At 53.0% G+C, this 17179-nt stretch overlaps 14 non-coding genes across 14 annotated transcripts; 5 read left to right on the top strand and 9 right to left on the bottom strand.

The window, feature by feature from the left end:
- Nucleotides 1-19: 19 nt before the first annotated feature.
- Trnam-cau lies at nucleotides 20-92 on the bottom strand. The gene has a single exon. It is a non-coding gene; the product is annotated as a tRNA-Met (tRNA).
- A 6329-nt stretch (nucleotides 93-6421) lies between these two features.
- Nucleotides 6422-6493, top strand: Trnaa-ugc. The gene has a single exon. It is a non-coding gene; the product is annotated as a tRNA-Ala (tRNA).
- A 592-nt stretch (nucleotides 6494-7085) lies between these two features.
- Nucleotides 7086-7159, bottom strand: Trnai-aau. The gene has a single exon. It is a non-coding gene; the product is annotated as a tRNA-Ile (tRNA).
- Nucleotides 7160-8168: 1009 nt separating this feature from the next.
- Trnag-gcc lies at nucleotides 8169-8239 on the bottom strand. Its single transcript has one exon. It is a non-coding gene; the product is annotated as a tRNA-Gly (tRNA).
- Nucleotides 8240-8579: 340 nt separating this feature from the next.
- Trnaa-ugc lies at nucleotides 8580-8651 on the top strand. Its single transcript has one exon. It is a non-coding gene; the product is annotated as a tRNA-Ala (tRNA).
- A 592-nt stretch (nucleotides 8652-9243) lies between these two features.
- On the bottom strand, nucleotides 9244-9317 carry Trnai-aau. Its single transcript has one exon. It is a non-coding gene; the product is annotated as a tRNA-Ile (tRNA).
- A 1009-nt stretch (nucleotides 9318-10326) lies between these two features.
- Trnag-gcc lies at nucleotides 10327-10397 on the bottom strand. The gene has a single exon. It is a non-coding gene; the product is annotated as a tRNA-Gly (tRNA).
- A 340-nt stretch (nucleotides 10398-10737) lies between these two features.
- Trnaa-ugc lies at nucleotides 10738-10809 on the top strand. The gene has a single exon. It is a non-coding gene; the product is annotated as a tRNA-Ala (tRNA).
- Nucleotides 10810-11401: 592 nt separating this feature from the next.
- Trnai-aau lies at nucleotides 11402-11475 on the bottom strand. Its single transcript has one exon. It is a non-coding gene; the product is annotated as a tRNA-Ile (tRNA).
- A 1009-nt stretch (nucleotides 11476-12484) lies between these two features.
- Nucleotides 12485-12555, bottom strand: Trnag-gcc. The gene has a single exon. It is a non-coding gene; the product is annotated as a tRNA-Gly (tRNA).
- A 340-nt stretch (nucleotides 12556-12895) lies between these two features.
- Nucleotides 12896-12967, top strand: Trnaa-ugc. The gene has a single exon. It is a non-coding gene; the product is annotated as a tRNA-Ala (tRNA).
- A 592-nt stretch (nucleotides 12968-13559) lies between these two features.
- Trnai-aau lies at nucleotides 13560-13633 on the bottom strand. Its single transcript has one exon. It is a non-coding gene; the product is annotated as a tRNA-Ile (tRNA).
- A 1009-nt stretch (nucleotides 13634-14642) lies between these two features.
- On the bottom strand, nucleotides 14643-14713 carry Trnag-gcc. The gene has a single exon. It is a non-coding gene; the product is annotated as a tRNA-Gly (tRNA).
- A 340-nt stretch (nucleotides 14714-15053) lies between these two features.
- Nucleotides 15054-15125, top strand: Trnaa-ugc. The gene has a single exon. It is a non-coding gene; the product is annotated as a tRNA-Ala (tRNA).
- The last annotated feature ends 2054 nt before the right edge of the window (nucleotides 15126-17179 follow it).

The following is a 17179-nucleotide window of genomic DNA, read 5'->3' as shown; positions in this document are numbered from 1 at the left end:
TGAGTCACAGAAAATTAAATGCCCCGGGTGAGGATCGAACTCACGACCTTAAAATTATGAGACTTACGCGCTGACTACTGCGCTACCGAGGCACGGGGCGGACCGTTGGTCCTGGGAACTGGGCAAGTAGCGTACCCATTGTTAGACGCAGAGATACTCTACTTGGTGGATAACGTGTTCTGTTGCTACACGTGCATTGCCGGCCCAGTTGATTGTGGTGGTGCTGCAGCTTTTGCAACGATGGGCAGTACTCCCCGTCGTTCAAGTTCATTGCCTCGGAGGCACCTGGACACAGCAACTTGTGAGGCCAGGCCGACGCCAGTCCGCAGAACATGACGCGAGCGTCCGAGTGGGGAACCGCACGTGCTGCGTTCTCGGTTCTTCTCAAGGGAATCCCGCTATACATTCTTGTGGATCGTGCATCTCATGCGCGCAAGCCACACGGCACCGCGGGAAAAGCAAAACGATGCATCGGCCGGGAATCGAACCCGGGCCGCCCGCGTGGCAGGCGAGCATTCTACCACTTTTTTTTTTCTTTTTTTTTTATTTTCTTTTTTTTTTTTTTTTTTTTTTTTTTTTTTTTTTTTCCTTTTTTTTTTTAGGGCCTCCCAACTCCCCTTATAGCCCTCCTTGCTCTCACCAAAATATGCCTTCATCGGCGAGCTTCAACGCTATCATATCGGTTGTGGTATACGCTCGTCGCCGACGGCTGCTCTCGTGGATCATATCGTGAAAATCAAAAAAGAAATGAAAATTCTTCCACAAACTCTAATCTTCCGTCCAGCAATGAAATGCACAATAAAAGACAATGGTCCTCTGCAAACAAAGAAAATGGCAAAATAAAAGATCCATCCTAAAAGATGCCACAGACGACGAGTAACTAAAAGTCGTAGGAAAGTTCGTTCTTATACAAAAAACACACAATTAAGTTCCATGTCCATTCTCGGAGAAAAGGATGCGCGTGGAGAAGACAAATTAAAAACGCACTCCTAAGATCGGAAGAAGAAGGTAGTAAATGGGAATTAAAATAATATTGTCACTTCCATGTGGAAAACGAAATGCACCACTGCCATAAGTCAAATAAAATAAATAAAAGATAATCTTCTTCTTTAGCGCATAATTGTCTCACAGATCCATCAAAACCATCTGGTCAAATCCAAACAAAAATGATTGAAAAAAAAACGAAAAATAAGAGATAGCCTCTTCAGACGTAAATGGAGTTTTCAATGTATCAATTATTGAACATCTTCGCATAACCATGTTTTAACGCCGCACACAGAAAATTGGCAAAAAGTTCGTTATAATGTTTCAGCCGCTGGACATGGGAATGTGCATCCCACAAGTATGCTAAATATGTATATACGTCCTGGACTTGGCAATCCAGAATGGCGAAGACTGTGTGACCTAAGAGCCACACCATGGTATTGTGCTTCGCGCGAGGGAAGGGTTTAAACCCTGGCGCAAGAACATCATTGAGAGTCACGTGCGAGGGTGTCGTCCTGTTGATCAGAGCCACCATGACCCTACACAGTTCCCAGATGGCCGACACAAGGCCACATTGAAAGCGATGCTCCCGTGTGTCTGGAACGCCGCATGCACCACAGTTGGCAGACGGCAGCAGGCGGATGTCCGAGAGACGTTGGTTAGTGGCCACCGTATTGTTAACCAGTTTATACCACTGGGACCGAACGCCGGAGGGCAACACGGAATGATGAATATTCAACCACACTTGCCGCCAGTCGGTCGCGGGGAAACGAAGAGCGAGCTTGTGAGGGGGTGGCCGCCCCACCATTGCCGCATACAGTCGTCGAACATTCCTGTTCCTGTCCAGCGCCGTTTCCAGTACGTAGCTCCGCTGCAGGTAGTAAGCTCTGACGTAGCCGAGTTGATACGGGATGCCCACCACGGACACCGGTGCGCTCTCGGAGGGCGGCCGGTAAGCGACGAGCATGGCCGCCGCCGTTCCATCCGGGCTGTTAGCTTGCAAGGTGGCCATGCGGTGCACCAGCAGCGCCGAACACTTCCTGGAAAAATCGACGAGGCCGAGTCCCCCGAAGGTGGTGTCGAGGACGCACGTTGCCGCCCGAACCTTGAAGATTTCGTGGCGCCACAGGAGCCAGTAAGCGGCCTGCGAAAATGATCGGGCGAGTGGGCGTGGAACGTCCAGGAGCTGTGCCACGTACCAGGCCTTGGAATACACGGCGTTGTTAATTAGGTCGACCTTCTGGAGGAGGGTGAGGCGTCGGCTGGCGTAAGTCTTACAAAGGCCTTTGACATGATTGAGCAGCCGGCGCCAGGTGCGCGCCCGCATCTGTTGGGGATTAGCAGTAACGTCAAGGCCCAAGATAATGTGATGACGGGCTACGCGAAACCAAGTCTGATCGGGATCCACTTCACAATTTCCTAAAGGAATCATTACGGTCTTCCTTGGATTTATCAAGGCACCCGACGCACGCTCATACCTCCTCAATAAGGGCCGGATGTGATGAAAATCGTCGTCGTCGCCGATAAAAACACCTACGTCATCAGCATAAGCGAGACATTTCACAGTGGCAAGATGAATATCCACGCCGCCTATCGTGCGGTCGAGCGCACGCAGCAGTGGGTCCAAAGCAATGACAAAAAGGTACATAGATAAGGGACAGCCCTGTCGCACCGACCTACGAAGAACTATAGGTGGTGTTCTCCATCCATTAATAGTCACCACCGAACTGGCTCCTGTCAGGAAATGGCGAATCACGCAAATGAAGCGGGGGCCAAAGCCCATTCTGTCCATAACGTGCATCAAATAATCGTGGCTCATCCTGTCAAACGCGTTGGCAAAGTCCAGAGAAAGAACACCGGCTGAAAGCCGATGGACGGCCGAGTAAGCGATGATGTCACGATAGGTAGACGCTGCATTGAAAATGGTCCGCCTCTTAACGCCGCAGGATTGAAACGGGCAGATGACTTTGTCCATGACTGCCTGTAACTTCGCTGCAACACATCTGGCCGCCAACTTGTAATCAGCATTCAGCAGCGTAATTGGCCGCAGATCGGTGACACGACACGGACCCCGTTTTTTGGGGATAAGAACAATGTGCCCTGCGAGAAACTGACTCGGGATGACGAAGCCGCGAAGCACTTCGTTCACCAGTACCGTAAACTTGTCCCCTACAATATCCCAGAAAGTAATATAAAATTCTGTAGGAAGACCGTCGGGTCCAGGCGACTTGCCTGTCGTGCTGGCTTTCAAGATCTGTAACACGTCCTGATTAGACACCTCTGCAACCAGCTCTTCACGGTCAGGTTCGGACATGCAGTCGACTAAGTCATGTAATAAAAGTCGCATGGCCTCCCCGTCCACGGTAGTGTCGTGAAAGAGCGAAGTATAATAGTCGGAGATATGACGTACAATTTCGTGCCGCTGCGATAAGACAATCCCCCCATCAGTTTCTAGCGCATCAATATACTTTTTGCGAGCCTGTGTCTTCTCCCGGGCAAGATGATAGAGCGATGGCTCCTCGTCATCGATGTGGCATAACGGACGGCTCCGAACCGTTAAACCCCGCGACCTTTCCCGGTGCAGCCTCAGAATCTGGGTTTTAATTTTGCTCAGGCGGAGTCTAATATTTGCGTCCGGGCCAGCAGGTGCATGGATAGCATCCTGTAAGCACTGCTGATAAAATGCTAAAGTACGCCTGTGCCAGTAACTCGTTTCTCGACTATATAATTGCGCCGCCTTCCGCAAAATTGGTTTGGCATGCGCCACCCACCACTCGATGCAGGACCCGTAAGTATGGAACTTTGTTAAACACTGCTGCCATGCGACACGTATCTCCGCACGGAGCCCTTCGGCACCCAGATGGCCGGTATTGAATTTCCAATATGCCGGAAGAGATTTCGTGCGACAGCACGGCAACCGCAAAACGCACACGTAGCCACAGTGATCACTCACGGCGACAGGCAGAACTTCGACTGCACATAAAGCGCCTGTTAGCTCCCGTGAAACGTAGATCCTATCAATGCGACTGGCCCCCCTAGTAGAAAAGTGCGTATACTGCGTCATAATGGGATGGTAGTGACGCCACGTATCACGCAAGTCCACTGCATTTAAAAGGGTAGTCAGTTCAGCACATTTTGTGGGGGTGGGGTATTGGTCAGCAGAGGCAACAACACAATTAAAATCGCCACCCAATATGATGGGGCGAGCCGTAGCCAAAAAGGGGCATATGTCCGTGGTAAAAAAACGAGCGCGTGTGCGTTTTTGATCAGTCCCCGAGGGCACATAGACGTTGACAAATTGGACTCCCTCAATCACACACGCTAAGATACGACCATTTGGGAGAAGTTGGATGTCCGTAGGCTCTAAAGACGACTTATATAAAATCGCAGTGCCACAATTATTATCACTATTCAGATTGTAAACAACATCATAACCTGGGATATTGCTAAAAACGTCACTAGATACCTCTTGAAGAAGGGCAATACTAAAATTTCCATGAAATAAAACGTCTGTAAAAGCTGCTATCTTGTGCGCCGCTGAGATACCGGCAACGTTTAATGTCAAAACAGAAAACATACCCGTGGGGCGTGATTGCGTTGACATTTTAAGCAGATGGACAATACAGAGCAAGAGAAAAAAACACCAACGAAGTGATAAAATGCCGGACTTACACGTAAACGAACAGCAGCTGGCATAAAAATGGAAATTTCAGTAGGTCTTAAAACACTGTAGTGGTTAGTAGCAATTCTACAAAAACATGGCACGACAATACACTGGACGCAGTACAAGATACAGTAGTTTCCATGTCAAGGACAATGTAGGTCTCCGCACACTCTACTGGCCCCCCTCGTCCTCCTGCTGTTGCCACCACGGGCTGTGACTATCAGGTGGCGGGGGTGGTCGTGCGTCGCCCGCCGACTGGGCGGCTTCCGCCTGGCCGCCGCGCGATGTTACGGCCGGCTGTGACGGCACCGAATATTTGCGCGGGCGCTGTGGTAACTGCTCACTGCCCTGTTCTAATTTGCGCTTAGCAGCAGCAATGTCCTGTTCCTTCCCGGCACTGAGAAATTGTTTCAAGTGAGCAGTGTGTGCTCGAATCTTCTCTGTCCTGGCGGGGCTGCTATTACGGGAGGAACCCTGTGACATTGGCTCACTTTCACTGCCACTCTCCGTGGCTGGCGGATTCGCGAGGGCGGCCGGGTTCGGATCCCTGACCTGTTTACCCTTGCCCCGCTGGCGGCGTTGCTTTTTACTTTCCGCTGAAGGCGTTACAGTTTCGGCAGAAGTTGGCACCGGGAGGGGCGGCGGGGGTAAAGAAGCGTCTGTTGCCTCCACCGATTCCGATTGAACGGGAGCAGTATTAACAGGGAGTACGTCCCGTTCGTCATCAACCCGGTCGGTCGGGGCAGGCGGGTCCTGGACAACCTCCATTTCCTCCTGCCCGACAGTCGTGTTATTATTTTCCGCGACGGACCTGTCTTCGACAGAAGCAACGGCCGACGGTCGCACGGTCGGTCGGTCGGTCGGACCGGTAAAGGATGTTCCTGCTACAATCTCACTCATAAGGGGCACAAATTTATCGCTACCACCCACAACATCTTGGCGCGGTAACTGAACAGGCCGCCGTCGAGGGCAGTCACCCCTTAAATGTTCCGTGGAATGACATACGGCACATGTCGGCGGTTGCCCGATATATGAGATCTGTGCACGAACCCCACCGATTACAAAGTAGGAAGGAATATGTTGTTTCAGGTCCATCCGGACACTACGGACACCACTAGCAACTTTATAACGGTATGCACTAGACCATTTCTCCATCGTAATGTTCAGAACGTCACCAAACCGCGACAAGGCACGAGATAAAACTTGATCAGGGCATTCAGGTGGTACATTAAAAACACGGACAGTTCGAATTCCAAACCCTGACGCCACAATTTGCACATTACTAATACTGCCGTCTGCATGTTTAAAACGGCGACTGCCACCAAATTTAGCAACAAATTTTTCACACAAGTCCCCAGACGTAAATTTCAAGAACAAGCAATACTGAACAAAGTCCAATTGAAAGGTGTCTACGATTTCTTCCGGTATCTTTAAGTCTTCGAATAACCATTCGTGTATTTCAAATGCGGTAGGGCGGACAGCACTTCTATCAAAGACACACTGAACGGTGTTAGCTCTCGAAAATGTCGACATTTTGTTACTTACAAAACTTGAAAGCAGCAATCACGAAGAACGAAGCGCCAAAGTCCCGGCGACGTAAACAAAGCCGCAACCGTCCCGCTGCCCCGCGCGATGCGCACGGATACGCTGTCCGAATGCGTCTGGATGTGCTCCCCTAGCCTGCCTCGAAATGCGCCTGCCAGGTACGATCACCTTCCGCCGCTGCCGACTGGCGGGAAGCCGACACAGCGCGGCGTGGGGGCGCCCGGTTGTGCGGTGGTGGTGTAAAGGTCAGCATAGTTGCCTTGCAAGCAGTTGATCCGGGTTCGATTCCCGGCCACCGCAGCAGGCTTTCAGCTTTGCGGATGAGTACTTTTGCCACGCGCCGTTAAATTAATGTTCTTTCTCCCTCTTACTCGCTGCAGACCAGCCTACAGTGTGTCTCGACTTGTCTCGACTTTGCTCAGCTGACGCGAGAGCTGACGCTCTCCAGTCGGCCTATATCAAAACGACAAGCACGAGAAACGACTGAGAGAGGCAGGGAGAGGCGAGGCGGTGGACACACAGCACGCCCCTTCATTTCACGGTGGCGTCTCCCTCACTGAATCGGTCTGCAGCTGCGAAAACAAAGGAGAAAGAAAAATAGGAAGCAAAATTGCCAACAGTACCCTGTGTTCCCATGCGGTCACCCGCCCAAGCACTGACAAGGGCCAAAGTTGTTACACGTCGGCAATCGGGCATTTTCTTTCATTTTCTCTTTGCCGTATGAGAACCAGCGTATTCAACATATTGTGACCATTGCCGAGCGAATGCTGCAGCGCTTCCCGACGAGTCGGGATCGGATCCTCTGCCAACGTCCACGCAGGGCGATGATCTTTTGGTCATCACACTCGCCAGCTGAAATCGGCGCTGCCTTTTCGTAGTAGTAAAAGCCTACTGGCCCGTGGGGGGATCGAACCCACGACCTTCGCGTTATTAGCACGACGCTCTAACCAACTGAGCTAACGGGCCTCGACGCGGACGGTTGCTCAGCCCTACGCTGGAAACACGTCGCATGAAGCCACACGCCACTTCTAGGGTCACCGTGTGTCTGCTTCGCCCGTCTATGTTCTGCTGGCGGTCACGAAACAGTAGCTGTACTGCGAGCAGGACGGGAAACGGCAGCACGCACTGCTGAAACTTGAGACGATTCGTGTGGAAAAAATTCCGTTCCGGTACCGGCAATCGAGCCCGGGCCTCCGGGGTGATAGCCAGGCATCCTAGCCACTAGATCTCACCGGATTTGGGCGTCCGTTCGACGGATCGGATGGTCTCTCGCACATTTCGTGCCGAGGCCCGTGTCGGCACCCTTCTCTCTTTGCGAACGTCATTGCGCATACCGGCTGGCAAGGCGCGCACCTCAAAAGTCTCAGAGCAATGCTTTTGGCTTCATGCTCTACTGGGAGAAGAGGAAAAGGAAAGCTGTCAGTATCAATAACAGGAAGTGTAAATTTTCTCTCTGAAGCGTTGAAACGTTGTGGATAACAAACAAGAAATAAGTTCGAGCCCTAGCGACAGCACCACCGTGAGTCACAGAAAATTAAATGCCCCGGGTGAGGATCGAACTCACGACCTTAAAATTATGAGACTTACGCGCTACCGAGGCACGGGGCGGACCGTTGGTCCTGGGAACTGGGCAAGTAGCGTACCCATTGTTAGACGCAGAGATACTCTACTTGGTGGATAACGTGTTCTGTTGCTACACGTGCATTGCCGGCCCAGTTGATTGTGGTGGTGCTGCAGCTTTTGCAACGATGGGCAGTACTCCCCGTCGTTCAAGTTCATTGCCTCGGAGGCACCTGGACACAGCAACTTGTGAGGCCAGGCCGACGCCAGTCCGCAGAACATGACGCGAGCGTCCGAGTGGGGAACCGCACGTGCTGCGTTCTCGGTTCTTCTCAAGGGAATCCCGCTATACATTCTTGTGGATCGTGCATCTCAAGCGCGCAAGCCACACGGCACCGCGGGAAAAGCAAAACGATGCATCGGCCGGGAATCGAACCCGGGCCGCCCGCGTGGCAGGCGAGCATTCTACCACTGAACCACCGATGCTCAGACCAGTAGCAACCTTTCGCTGCTTCCCCAGCAGATGTCTCGAGATAACGTGGGACTGCCGTCAAGCGCCGTAGCATTGTGTCGAGAAAATGCTGCAGACGCTGAATCCTGCACTGTACCGCCTAAAAATGCCGCCAGAACGCCGTCCTCTGCGTCCTCTTGCGTCGCCGGCGCCGACTCTTGACAAAGGGTGCGAAATGTGCATGGATACGCCGTGCGAATGCATCTGCATGTGCTCCCCTAGCCTACCTCGTAATGCGCCTAGGGCTACGATCACCTTCGGCCGCTGCCGACTGGCGGGAAGCCGACACAGCGCGGCGTGGGGGCGCCCGGTTGTGCGGTGGTGGTGTAAAGGTCAGCATAGTTGCCTTGCAAGCAGTTGATCCGGGTTCGATTCCCGGCCACCGCAGCAGGCTTTCAGCTTTGCGTATGAGTACTTTTGCCACGCGCCGTTAAATTAATGTTCTTTCTCCCTCTTACTCGCTGCAGACCAGCCTACAGTGTGTCTCGACTTGTCTCGACTTTGCTCAGCTGACGCGAGAGCTGACGCTCTCCAGTCGGCCTATATCAAAACGACAAGCACGAGAAACGACTGAGAGAGGCAGGGAGAGGCGAGGCGGTGGACACACAGCACGCCCCTTCATTTCACGGTGGCGTCTCCCTCACTGAATCGGTCTGCAGCTGCGAAAACAAAGGAGAAAGAAAAATAGGAAGCAAAATTGCCAACAGTACCCTGTGTTCCCATGCGGTCACCCGCCCAAGCACTGACAAGGGCCAAAGTTGTTACACGTCGGCAATCGGGCATTTTCTTTCATTTTCTCTTTGCCGTATGAGAACCAGCGTATTCAACATATTGTGACCATTGCCGAGCGAATGCTGCAGCGCTTCCCGACGAGTCGGGATCGGATCCTCTGCCAACGTCCACGCAGGGCGATGATCTTTTGGTCATCACACTCGCCAGCTGAAATCGGCGCTGCCTTTTCGTAGTAGTAAAAGCCTACTGGCCCGTGGGGGGATCGAACCCACGACCTTCGCGTTATTAGCACGACGCTCTAACCAACTGAGCTAACGGGCCTCGACGCGGACGGTTGCTCAGCCCTACGCTGGAAACACGTCGCATGAAGCCACACGCCACTTCTAGGGTCACCGTGTGTCTGCTTCGCCCGTCTATGTTCTGCTGGCGGTCACGAAACAGTAGCTGTACTGCGAGCAGGACGGGAAACGGCAGCACGCACTGCTGAAACTTGAGACGATTCGTGTGGAAAAAATTCCGTTCCGGTACCGGCAATCGAGCCCGGGCCTCCGGGGTGATAGCCAGGCATCCTAGCCACTAGATCTCACCGGATTTGGGCGTCCGTTCGACGGATCGGATGGTCTCTCGCACATTTCGTGCCGAGGCCCGTGTCGGCACCCTTCTCTCTTTGCGAACGTCATTGCGCATACCGGCTGGCAAGGCGCGCACCTCAAAAGTCTCAGAGCAATGCTTTTGGCTTCATGCTCTACTGGGAGAAGAGGAAAAGGAAAGCTGTCAGTATCAATAACAGGAAGTGTAAATTTTCTCTCTGAAGCGTTGAAACGTTGTGGATAACAAACAAGAAATAAGTTCGAGCCCTAGCGACAGCACCACCGTGAGTCACAGAAAATTAAATGCCCCGGGTGAGGATCGAACTCACGACCTTAAAATTATGAGACTTACGCGCTACCGAGGCACGGGGCGGACCGTTGGTCCTGGGAACTGGGCAAGTAGCGTACCCATTGTTAGACGCAGAGATACTCTACTTGGTGGATAACGTGTTCTGTTGCTACACGTGCATTGCCGGCCCAGTTGATTGTGGTGGTGCTGCAGCTTTTGCAACGATGGGCAGTACTCCCCGTCGTTCAAGTTCATTGCCTCGGAGGCACCTGGACACAGCAACTTGTGAGGCCAGGCCGACGCCAGTCCGCAGAACATGACGCGAGCGTCCGAGTGGGGAACCGCACGTGCTGCGTTCTCGGTTCTTCTCAAGGGAATCCCGCTATACATTCTTGTGGATCGTGCATCTCAAGCGCGCAAGCCACACGGCACCGCGGGAAAAGCAAAACGATGCATCGGCCGGGAATCGAACCCGGGCCGCCCGCGTGGCAGGCGAGCATTCTACCACTGAACCACCGATGCTCAGACCAGTAGCAACCTTTCGCTGCTTCCCCAGCAGATGTCTCGAGATAACGTGGGACTGCCGTCAAGCGCCGTAGCATTGTGTCGAGAAAATGCTGCAGACGCTGAATCCTGCACTGTACCGCCTAAAAATGCCGCCAGAACGCCGTCCTCTGCGTCCTCTTGCGTCGCCGGCGCCGACTCTTGACAAAGGGTGCGAAATGTGCATGGATACGCCGTGCGAATGCATCTGCATGTGCTCCCCTAGCCTACCTCGTAATGCGCCTAGGGCTACGATCACCTTCGGCCGCTGCCGACTGGCGGGAAGCCGACACAGCGCGGCGTGGGGGCGCCCGGTTGTGCGGTGGTGGTGTAAAGGTCAGCATAGTTGCCTTGCAAGCAGTTGATCCGGGTTCGATTCCCGGCCACCGCAGCAGGCTTTCAGCTTTGCGTATGAGTACTTTTGCCACGCGCCGTTAAATTAATGTTCTTTCTCCCTCTTACTCGCTGCAGACCAGCCTACAGTGTGTCTCGACTTGTCTCGACTTTGCTCAGCTGACGCGAGAGCTGACGCTCTCCAGTCGGCCTATATCAAAACGACAAGCACGAGAAACGACTGAGAGAGGCAGGGAGAGGCGAGGCGGTGGACACACAGCACGCCCCTTCATTTCACGGTGGCGTCTCCCTCACTGAATCGGTCTGCAGCTGCGAAAACAAAGGAGAAAGAAAAATAGGAAGCAAAATTGCCAACAGTACCCTGTGTTCCCATGCGGTCACCCGCCCAAGCACTGACAAGGGCCAAAGTTGTTACACGTCGGCAATCGGGCATTTTCTTTCATTTTCTCTTTGCCGTATGAGAACCAGCGTATTCAACATATTGTGACCATTGCCGAGCGAATGCTGCAGCGCTTCCCGACGAGTCGGGATCGGATCCTCTGCCAACGTCCACGCAGGGCGATGATCTTTTGGTCATCACACTCGCCAGCTGAAATCGGCGCTGCCTTTTCGTAGTAGTAAATGCCTACTGGCCCGTGGGGGGATCGAACCCACGACCTTCGCGTTATTAGCACGACGCTCTAACCAACTGAGCTAACGGGCCTCGACGCGGACGGTTGCTCAGCCCTACGCTGGAAACACGTCGCATGAAGCCACACGCCACTTCTAGGGTCACCGTGTGTCTGCTTCGCCCGTCTATGTTCTGCTGGCGGTCACGAAACAGTAGCTGTACTGCGAGCAGGACGGGAAACGGCAGCACGCACTGCTGAAACTTGAGACGATTCGTGTGGAAAAAATTCCGTTCCGGTACCGGCAATCGAGCCCGGGCCTCCGGGGTGATAGCCAGGCATCCTAGCCACTAGATCTCACCGGATTTGGGCGTCCGTTCGACGGATCGGATGGTCTCTCGCACATTTCGTGCCGAGGCCCGTGTCGGCACCCTTCTCTCTTTGCGAACGTCATTGCGCATACCGGCTGGCAAGGCGCGCACCTCAAAAGTCTCAGAGCAATGCTTTTGGCTTCATGCTCTACTGGGAGAAGAGGAAAAGGAAAGCTGTCAGTATCAATAACAGGAAGTGTAAATTTTCTCTCTGAAGCGTTGAAACGTTGTGGATAACAAACAAGAAATAAGTTCGAGCCCTAGCGACAGCACCACCGTGAGTCACAGAAAATTAAATGCCCCGGGTGAGGATCGAACTCACGACCTTAAAATTATGAGACTTACGCGCTACCGAGGCACGGGGCGGACCGTTGGTCCTGGGAACTGGGCAAGTAGCGTACCCATTGTTAGACGCAGAGATACTCTACTTGGTGGATAACGTGTTCTGTTGCTACACGTGCATTGCCGGCCCAGTTGATTGTGGTGGTGCTGCAGCTTTTGCAACGATGGGCAGTACTCCCCGTCGTTCAAGTTCATTGCCTCGGAGGCACCTGGACACAGCAACTTGTGAGGCCAGGCCGACGCCAGTCCGCAGAACATGACGCGAGCGTCCGAGTGGGGAACCGCACGTGCTGCGTTCTCGGTTCTTCTCAAGGGAATCCCGCTATACATTCTTGTGGATCGTGCATCTCAAGCGCGCAAGCCACACGGCACCGCGGGAAAAGCAAAACGATGCATCGGCCGGGAATCGAACCCGGGCCGCCCGCGTGGCAGGCGAGCATTCTACCACTGAACCACCGATGCTCAGACCAGTAGCAACCTTTCGCTGCTTCCCCAGCAGATGTCTCGAGATAACGTGGGACTGCCGTCAAGCGCCGTAGCATTGTGTCGATAAAATGCTGCAGACGCTGAATCCTGCACTGTACCGCCTAAAAATGCCGCCAGAACGCCGTCCTCTGCGTCCTCTTGCGTCGCCGGCGCCGACTCTTGACAAAGGGTGCGAAATGTGCATGGATACGCCGTGCGAATGCATCTGCATGTGCTCCCCTAGCCTACCTCGTAATGCGCCTAGGGCTACGATCACCTTCGGCCGCTGCCGACTGGCGGGAAGCCGACACAGCGCGGCGTGGGGGCGCCCGGTTGTGCGGTGGTGGTGTAAAGGTCAGCATAGTTGCCTTGCAAGCAGTTGATCCGGGTTCGATTCCCGGCCACCGCAGCAGGCTTTCAGCTTTGCGTATGAGTACTTTTGCCACGCGCCGTTAAATTAATGTTCTTTCTCCCTCTTACTCGCTGCAGACCAGCCTACAGTGTGTCTCGACTTGTCTCGACTTTGCTCAGCTGACGCGAGAGCTGACGCTCTCCAGTCGGCCTATATCAAAACGACAAGCACGAGAAACGACTGAGAGAGGCAGGGAGAGGCGAGGCGGTGGACACACAGCACGCCCCTTCATTTCACGGTGGCGTCTCCCTCACTGAATCGGTCTGCAGCTGCGAAAACAAAGGAGAAAGAAAAATAGGAAGCAAAATTGCCAACAGTACCCTGTGTTCCCATGCGGTCACCCGCCCAAGCACTGACAAGGGCCAAAGTTGTTACACGTCGGCAATCGGGCATTTTCTTTCATTTTCTCTTTGCCGTATGAGAACCAGCGTATTCAACATATTGTGACCATTGCCGAGCGAATGCTGCAGCGCTTCCCGACGAGTCGGGATCGGATCCTCTGCCAACGTCCACGCAGGGCGATGATCTTTTGGTCATCACACTCGCCAGCTGAAATCGGCGCTGCCTTTTCGTAGTAGTAAAAGCCTACTGGCCCGTGGGGGGATCGAACCCACGACCTTCGCGTTATTAGCACGACGCTCTAACCAACTGAGCTAACGGGCCTCGACGCGGACGGTTGCTCAGCCCTACGCTGGAAACACGTCGCATGAAGCCACACGCCACTTCTAGGGTCACCGTGTGTCTGCTTCGCCCGTCTATGTTCTGCTGGCGGTCACGAAACAGTAGCTGTACTGCGAGCAGGACGGGAAACGGCAGCACGCACTGCTGAAACTTGAGACGATTCGTGTGGAAAAAATTCCGTTCCGGTACCGGCAATCGAGCCCGGGCCTCCGGGGTGATAGCCAGGCATCCTAGCCACTAGATCTCACCGGATTTGGGCGTCCGTTCGACGGATCGGATGGTCTCTCGCACATTTCGTGCCGAGGCCCGTGTCGGCACCCTTCTCTCTTTGCGAACGTCATTGCGCATACCGGCTGGCAAGGCGCGCACCTCAAAAGTCTCAGAGCAATGCTTTTGGCTTCATGCTCTACTGGGAGAAGAGGAAAAGGAAAGCTGTCAGTATCAATAACAGGAAGTGTAAATTTTCTCTCTGAAGCGTTGAAACGTTGTGGATAACAAACAAGAAATAAGTTCGAGCCCTAGCGACAGCACCACCGTGAGTCACAGAAAATTAAATGCCCCGGGTGAGGATCGAACTCACGACCTTAAAATTATGAGACTTACGCGCTACCGAGGCACGGGGCGGACCGTTGGTCCTGGGAACTGGGCAAGTAGCGTACCCATTGTTAGACGCAGAGATACTCTACTTGGTGGATAACGTGTTCTGTTGCTACACGTGCATTGCCGGCCCAGTTGATTGTGGTGGTGCTGCAGCTTTTGCAACGATGGGCAGTACTCCCCGTCGTTCAAGTTCATTGCCTCGGAGGCACCTGGACACAGCAACTTGTGAGGCCAGGCCGACGCCAGTCCGCAGAACATGACGCGAGCGTCCGAGTGGGGAACCGCACGTGCTGCGTTCTCGGTTCTTCTCAAGGGAATCCCGCTATACATTCTTGTGGATCGTGCATCTCAAGCGCGCAAGCCACACGGCACCGCGGGAAAAGCAAAACGATGCATCGGCCGGGAATCGAACCCGGGCCGCCCGCGTGGCAGGCGAGCATTCTACCACTGAACCACCGATGCTCAGACCAGTAGCAACCTTTCGCTGCTTCCCCAGCAGATGTCTCGAGATAACGTGGGACTGCCGTCAAGCGCCGTAGCATTGTGTCGAGAAAATGCTGCAGACGCTGAATCCTGCACTGTACCGCCTAAAAATGCCGCCAGAACGCCGTCCTCTGCGTCCTCTTGCGTCGCCGGCGCCGACTCTTGACAAAGGGTGCGAAATGTGCATGGATACGCCGTGCGAATGCATCTGCATGTGCTCCCCTAGCCTACCTCGTAATGCGCCTAGGGCTACGATCACCTTCGGCCGCTGCCGACTGGCGGGAAGCCGACACAGCGCGGCGTGGGGGCGCCCGGTTGTGCGGTGGTGGTGTAAAGGTCAGCATAGTTGCCTTGCAAGCAGTTGATCCGGGTTCGATTCCCGGCCACCGCAGCAGGCTTTCAGCTTTGCGTATGAGTACTTTTGCCACGCGCCGTTAAATTAATGTTCTTTCTCCCTCTTACTCGCTGCAGACCAGCCTACAGTGTGTCTCGACTTGTCTCGACTTTGCTCAGCTGACGCGAGAGCTGACGCTCTCCAGTCGGCCTATATCAAAACGACAAGCACGAGAAACGACTGAGAGAGGCAGGGAGAGGCGAGGCGGTGGACACACAGCACGCCCCTTCATTTCACGGTGGCGTCTCCCTCACTGAATCGGTCTGCAGCTGCGAAAACAAAGGAGAAAGAAAAATAGGAAGCAAAATTGCCAACAGTACCCTGTGTTCCCATGCGGTCACCCGCCCAAGCACTGACAAGGGCCAAAGTTGTTACACGTCGGCAATCGGGCATTTTCTTTCATTTTCTCTTTGCCGTATGAGAACCAGCGTATTCAACATATTGTGACCATTGCCGAGCGAATGCTGCAGCGCTTCCCGACGAGTCGGGTTCGGATCCTCTGCCAACGTCCGCGCAGGGCGATGATCTTTTGGTCATCACACTCGCCAGCTGAAATCGGCGCTGCCTTTTCGTAGTAGTAAAAGCCTACTGGCCCGTGGGGGGATCGAACCCACGACCTTCGCGTTATTAGCACGACGCTCTAACCAACTTTTTTTTTTTTTTTTTTTTTTTTTTTTATATATTTTTATTTACTGTTGTGCAATCGTTGCATGGGGCCGTTACTAATAAAACGTCGCCTAAATGCTGTCTGCAAACTTATCGCGCTAAGCTCGTAACACACTATCGAAGACTGCTGGCACACGATGCAACAACAAATTGCACCAGTTGTTACGTCTCATACGTTGGAGCAGAGAATTGACGTGTTTTGTCGACACTCACTGGGCAATTGGAAAATTCGCAAGCATTTCGAATGCAATGTTTCCCACGTTTTCGCTCATTTCGCGGTTCCGTTGAAGACGTTCTTCACCACCTGACACGGAAAAAGGAACGCAGTCGGTAGGGCTTTTTTGATTCTTTTCCTTCAAAGGGAGTTAGTTTTCTAGTGAGTTCCTCTTATGGCATGCACTAGACAACCAGAACTGCTACAGCAGAGAGTCATTTTTGTTGTCAGCTGTAGTTGCATTATCACCAACGCAGAGCAATTCCATTGGCGTCGCATCAAAACGAATACCTGCCGAAACCCGGGATCGAACCAGGGACCTTTAGATCTTCAGTCTAACGCTCTCCCAACTTTTTTTTTTTTTTTTTTTTTGAAGCAGACACTCTACCACTCGAACGAATATATCAATTGAAAAAAATATTAAAGAATATCCACCACACAGCCACTTCAAAAGAAGTACAGTACTGAAATTAAAATCCTAAAACATGACTATATAATGTAGACTGCTTACTGAAATAAAGGTTAAAAAACGAAAACTTCAGTCCTGGTGTAGAGAAGAAACATACATAAAGGCGGCAAATTCAGAAACAGTATAAAAGAAAATGGCTCACACAGGTGACCTTAGCCAACACCCTCTCTATCAAATGTCAGGCTAAGCATATTGGCAAAATCATCTCGGAGGCCTGGCAATCGCAAGCGCTGCCAGTAAGCAGTAAGCATGTACTGCCGAAACGCTAGGTGTCCATCCTCTTCATGACAACTGTTGACAAAATGTACGAAATGGCCAATCAACCACATGACGGTATGGAGCTTCGTCCGCGGAAAAAAGGAAGAATCGGGCCGGACGATGATGTCAATAGTATAAGCGGCTTCAGCAGACCTAGTGACAAAAGCAAGTTGTTTCCTGAGCCAACGCCAATTAGCAAGGTGCCCACAGCAGGTGAATCGATGTTCAAGGGTATCCAGGAGACCACACCGAGTACAGGTGTCCGTGTCAGAAAGACCAATACGGTGCAGTCGTACATTGGTGGGAACCAAATTATTTATTACCCTATACCACGTGGACGCCACGGCCATAGAGTGGATCGGCAGACTAACGTTCTTCCAGACGTTCCTCCAGGACACGGATGGAGACGCCAGTTCTATTGGATTGGGACTGGCCAGCCCCTCC

Source organism: Schistocerca piceifrons, unplaced genomic scaffold, assembly GCF_021461385.2.
Source record: "Schistocerca piceifrons isolate TAMUIC-IGC-003096 unplaced genomic scaffold, iqSchPice1.1 HiC_scaffold_567, whole genome shotgun sequence".
Lineage (NCBI taxonomy): Eukaryota > Metazoa > Arthropoda > Insecta > Orthoptera > Acrididae > Schistocerca > Schistocerca piceifrons.
The sequence above is the reverse complement of the archived record's forward strand: the minus strand, read 5'-3'. Positions and strand labels throughout refer to the sequence as shown.